The following is a 6,195-nucleotide window of genomic DNA, read 5'->3' on the forward strand; positions in this document are numbered from 1 at the left end:
CTAAAATTAGTGAAAAAAGGAGCAAAACAATTGAACTTAAATATCCTCTACAAACATAAGGCTGTAAAGAGGGACAAGAGCATTGTGGAATGTTTCTCACCCCCTTCCGTTGTGAATGGGAGATACCTCTGTGTGCGTCTCTCTCAAACCAGGTAAAGTACTGCAACTCGTATCTCCTGTAACACTATTTGTCTGCAGTGTTCTCTATTGGTAATGTTTGTCTTCCTCGTTGTAGTGTTGTATTGCATTGTGCAGGAAAACACATTTCCTCCCAGAGGATAATACAGCTGGAGTTGAAACAGTCACATCAGCTGTAACCATATAGACAGAGGTGACAGTCCCAGCGCCAGAAATACCATGGATAACCAGATCCCGAAGGATCCCAGTGGATCTGACCAGACAGGGGGTATGCCAGATCCCCCAATGTACAGATGGTGCACGAGAGGGCCGGTGTTTGAATCTGTAGACCAGAGGCACTCCCCTCCTCGGAGAATTCTCAAGAGCCTGAAACAGTATCGCCAGCTGTGTTGTGGAACCTGATCCATTACAACCCTTGAAGAAAAGGCTGCTGCAACAGAGGCCATTTACCAAGATCAAGGATCGATAAATACTGCGATCGCGTTCCAAGAAACTACTGCTGCAGGGAGAGCACCCTGGAAAACCCCCCTAAGCATCCCCGGTTTGCTGCATTGCAGACTTGGCGATGCCTTAAAGAGTCTGGATCAGCTCCACAGTTTTATTTCGAGCTGTCCCGTGAAGTGTCCTAAAAAGATCCAAAAGATCTGATCCCAGGAATTGTTGTTTTTTATTTGTTCAGACTGAGTGATGACTGTGGCTGGGTTGTGACTGCTCAGTGCTACTACCTCCATGCCTAAAGCCACAGAAGCTTGCCAATAGTTTCATGTTCTGACTCATAAAACAAATACTGCATGGAGAAATCCACCACAGACGCATAAAAACCTCTGTGCCTCTTACTCTGGGAGTACAGTGCATGTCTTTACAGGTATAGGACATGTGAAAATGCTGATTTAGACATGAAGAAACAGTACTCGGTAGGCTGCTATATTAAAATGTTAGCAGATAAAAGGAAGCCTCTGAGCACATCTAGCGACTTGGTTTGTAGTACTGTATTGTTAAAACTGCGAGATCCACCCTTCACTGTGTTAAAAGAACAGATGTTTCAGAAAGAATGCAAGATGATGAAAACAAACATCTCTAAAAAGGCTGGAGCAGGGAGATGGCACGCGCTGCAAAACAACAAGTAAAGGTTAATTCCACACTGCCAAGTAGAAAAGAGAAAATGTTTCTTATCTCTGAACAAGGAACTGCTTTTAGATAACAGAGTAAGTCTGCTGGGGTGTGATGACAGCAGAATGAACTGAACAGGAGCCAAGAATTTCAAAACCTGCTCAGAATCTTGAACTGTCTGTGTTACATACTTACAATCTGTCATTATTTTAGAATCTGTTTATTTTCTAAGGAATTTAATCTTCTAGTTTGCCAAACAAGGGAATGTGCGTGGAGTTAATTGATTCTAAATTACTCTTCTTATATATTACGGAATATTAATTACAACATTAGCTGCTCATTTGATCCTTTGTGTTTCTAGAAAACCATGAAAAAGTGGCAGTGGGATCAGAGACAATTAAAAAAAAAGACTACAGAAGAACAGAAACGACTGCAAGGGGACCAGATACAAGTATTTCAAACCCTCAAAGTCATCTCAGTGGTATTCTTCAGAATGCAGTGAAACCCTAACCAGAGGACATGAGTAGATCCTGCATTTAACCTCCAAGAAGAGCCGGCACTCCTGTGCACAAAGAGTGTCGGGAGCATGGAACAAGCTCCACCCAGCCCTGTTGAACTGGATAGCCTAGTTTCATTCACAAAACAGCAGAAGTGGTCCTTGAGTCAATTAACTACTAACTACCAAACAGGCTAGAGGGGTCTGAAGGCTTCCTCTCATTTGTAACTTCATAAACAAACGTCCCTTAGTATGAAACACTGTCTTCTTACTTGCGGTTTCAGGAAATGCGTTTTATTCCGATTCTACTTTGGAAACACTCTACTCTCAGTGATGGCAAAAATTGTTGTCTCCCCTATTTTATCCATGGGGTCGCAAGTCTGGCTAAGCTGACTCACCTACAATTTGTAGAGAGAAAGTGCATAACATACAGAGTACACTCTGCGGAGAATCGATTTTGCTATCCAGCAGATAGCTGATGGATGCATTTCTAAAAGGACTCTGCCTCTGGATATCCTCTTTAAACTGAGGTCAGCTTTCAGAGCAAATGTTGAACAATATATCCCTCCCGTATGTATCAGTGCTTTCAGCTTCGTATTTGAATGACTTTTTAAATGTTGAACGATCTTAAAGAGCGTCTTAAAGAGTGCATTGACTAGCAGAACACTAGATGTGGTGAAGTCGGATTTCCATTAAACGACAGATTTATGTCCATGTAAAATTTCGCTTTTAAATAGAAATCTTACCACGTAATGTACCGCAAACATGGGGACTGACATAAAAGGAGTGCAGATAATAGGCAAAAATATTAATTGGTATGAGGAAATTAGTGGGTCTAATATCCACTAAATCTACCAGAATCTCATTGATGACCTAAACTCCAGTTTACACTGCAGCAGCAAGAGAAATCAGACTTTGGTGTTTTTCTCAAGCTGGACTCAAGTTGCACGTTTAAATAGCGGCACAGTCCGGGACTGCGAACAGTATGCTACTCATCTTGACTGCCACAACCATCTTGATCGGGACAAAAGCGGCATTTACATGACCTTTGACCCCTGCCTGGTTTCAGCGTCTCTCTCCATTTGCCCCACCTAGGTGCACTTCCACATCTGTCCAGCAGAGGCCGCCCAAATCGCTTGTAGCCCGGTGACCGATACTACAGGTTTATACCGCGGACGCGACACTTTTCTGTTTTTTTTTTTTTGCCCGGTTTGCACGTCAGCAGGTACAAAGCAGGAGCGTTCTGAGAAAAGGCTACTCCGATCTGAACGCATTCGACAGCGCCACCTCTACTGGTAAGCGAGCCGCAGGTTAATTTTAAACGTGAAAAACAAAAACTCTGTCGCCTCTCCATATGGTGTCACTTTCAGCTACAACACAAACATTCGAATACAGCACATTCTTTTGGTTTAGTGGTTTTTCATCCGTCCTCAAAATTGAAGGCTGCATTTTTATTGCTGGTTTGATGAGGATTTAAATATAGCACCGGTTAGCCGCGCTGCAGAGATGTTCTTCAGCCAAATGTCGCATTACTACGAGCCTGAAAACAGTCTCCAGAATGTCTCATTTTCGAATGGCTGTTGGTTTCTCTAATGCAGGGTTCGGTAGTTTCATTCTGCCTTTGCAACGAATTGCCAGTGCTTTAGATGTACAGCCGATCCAGCCTACCAGTAGTTCAGTGTAGGGCGAAAACCTCAAGGTAAGATTGTCCATTAACTACAAGACAATCACAGCACGCTCTGACTGAGGGAGAGCTGGGCCCTCACACCAGAACTGTGTATAAACAAATACCTTCACTGCAGCACTACGAAACACAAGAAAACGTAGTATTTAAGTGGGGATATAAAAAGTGCATTCGATGCACGTGAAACTATAATGGCTTACATGCATCTGGAAACACGAACACATTGCCCGCTTGATACCATATCTCTCTAAAACGTAATTCGAGTCCGTAGCTGCGTCAGCATGCGCAGGCTGCAAAGGAACAAGAAAAGGTTTATTCCATGCCAAAAAAAAAAAGAGAAGAGAAACACAAGTGCTTCGACTGCACCTGGGTCAGTTCAGCATGAAACCCAACTGGGCCAAACCGTCTTCTCCTGCTCACGGGCGGAGAGGCCAGGGCGAGATCCCGGAGGGAGGGGATCAGTACGCCAGGTGAAATCGCCGATGCTCGGGTGTGCTGCTCTGAGCACCTTCCTTGACCCGTTTCCGCCTCATCTTTCAGACAGGACATTCAGAAAACCGGAAGAGACGCTGCAGTAAAAGATGACGAGATAAATAATTTAGACATTCTTCCAGCAGACGCTGGATATCTACATATCCTGAGAATAAACAGCATAAATGACCATTTTACCTCGAAAGCGCTACTCTTAATACACTAAAGCCAAAACAAAACTTATTAATGAATGCAAGTAAAACCACTCCTTGTTTATGATGTACTGTTGTAATGATTTAATTCACCTGTATGTGACTTAAGTGATTCTGTTTGGCTTTTTGTGTCCAATGTTTAATGTACGTCTTATGGGGAAAACCAAAGAGACATTTCCGCAGTTTTGGAACAATAAAGTATCTCTACGAATTTCATCTCACGTTTGAATAATTTTAGTTACGAGCAGATTCTTGTTTGTTTACAGCGCCATCTAGGGGTTGACAGCCGCATTGCAGGTAGACTCCCCCTCGCCCCTCTGAAACTGTCCCCAGCGCTCGTTTTCTACTTCAGGCAAACTAGGGGAGGCAAAGCGCCCTCTCAATTATTTCAGTCTCCAGCGGGAAGGCTGCCCGCAGTGGATCAGTCTCAGAAGAGCCATCAGTTCTCTCTCATGGCAGGAAGAGCTCATTAGAAAAATGATCATCAACAACAGCAACGCAGGCGGATCCCAAGTCCAATTCCCCGGAAGGGACGCCGTGAATTCTGTCTCGTTCCCCACCCCCACTTACCCCGAGCTCTCAATTAACAAAATGAGGCATGATTATCGGAATAATTCTTAAACGTTTTCCTCTCTGGGGTCCTTGAAACGTATTCTGGGCGAATCGTGCCTTGAATCAAGGGCATCTTATAAAAATCGAATGGAAGGGGAAATGTTCAGCGAACTGGAGCTGGAAAAAAAAAATCACCCCCAATCACAGTTTTAACCGAACATTAACAACACCTTGAGATCACATTCGGAAATAAACCTCCTTAAAATGGCAGGGGTTTGTTCGGGACGTGGATTATATGCCAGGTAAAATGAAGATAATTCTTCTATTATCACACAACGCTTTCAGTTTTTCAGAACATCAGAGAAGTCAAATTCCACCTGGGTCATTTCTTTATAGTGCTGTAGTTTTTACGGATAACAACCCTTCATGCCCCCCATCCATATGGGAAACCCCCCTGAAAGTCCTGTCCCACTGGAAAGGGACAACGTTTGAGCAGCCAGTCAAACCTTACCTGAGTGTCAAACTGCAAGTGGGAGGGACCCAGAATGCCCTGGATTAACCAGAACAGAACATGCAGACTCCACACAGACATGCTCTTGAATTATGAATCATTAACGCCAACCACCACATCACCTTGCCCAATCTTAATGACCCAGTTCATCAGTTTAGAGCACATTCTCACTTATAATGGAGACCTGCTGTATCCCAAAACAAAACAAAGCATTTACTGGAGCCCCGCACGAGAAATGCTGTGTTCAAGAGGTCAGCAGCAGGGGCCCTACTCAAAGCATGAAAGCCCCAGAACCCTGGATCACAGTCTAGAGCCCTAACCTCAATAAAACAATGAGCAACTGCCACCGCAATAACCCCAAGCTCACAGCTTTTTCCCCCGCCCATCAAAAAACAGCATCAATTAGTCAATTAGTTTAACTCTGGAATCGTTACATCCACCTTGATTTCTACCCAGGAGGTTTGGGAACCACTCAGTTCACCCCAGTGACACTGTTCTACACCGGTGAACTTATTCTGCATCACTATAATTTTAGCCCATTCATACTTACAAATTGATCTTCATGTCTGGACTCATGCGCGACAATCCTTGTACCAAAGCTGGAAGCACTGGGAGTTGCAGGCCGGATCGTCTTCTGCCCCGCCCACCTACCCATCATGCCTTGCTATAAAGCCGCACAAGCAGGCTCGCTGCCGATTGGAGGAGTGACATCTCTTTGCGGAATTCTCCGCGGCCACCTGGGAATTTGCAGGAGTGGCGAGTTGCCCCGGCTGATCAGTCCTACCCTGCACGCAGCGCCTAGATTCAGCGAGTTAATCGAGATCCTTCATTTGGTAGAATCACAGTCGTGCCACACCTGCAGACACCAATCGAACAGCCAATTCTAAAAAAAATACAGCACAAGCCAGTGAGACAGCTCTGCACAGATACAATCAAACTAAAACATATCAACGTTTACCACTAAATATATGAATAAAGGCAAGGTGGCTATTTGGGTGGGAAAAAAAGACGTACCACTGCA

The sequence above is a fragment of the Lepisosteus oculatus genome, chromosome 12 (assembly GCF_040954835.1).
Source record: "Lepisosteus oculatus isolate fLepOcu1 chromosome 12, fLepOcu1.hap2, whole genome shotgun sequence".
NCBI lineage: Eukaryota > Metazoa > Chordata > Actinopteri > Semionotiformes > Lepisosteidae > Lepisosteus > Lepisosteus oculatus.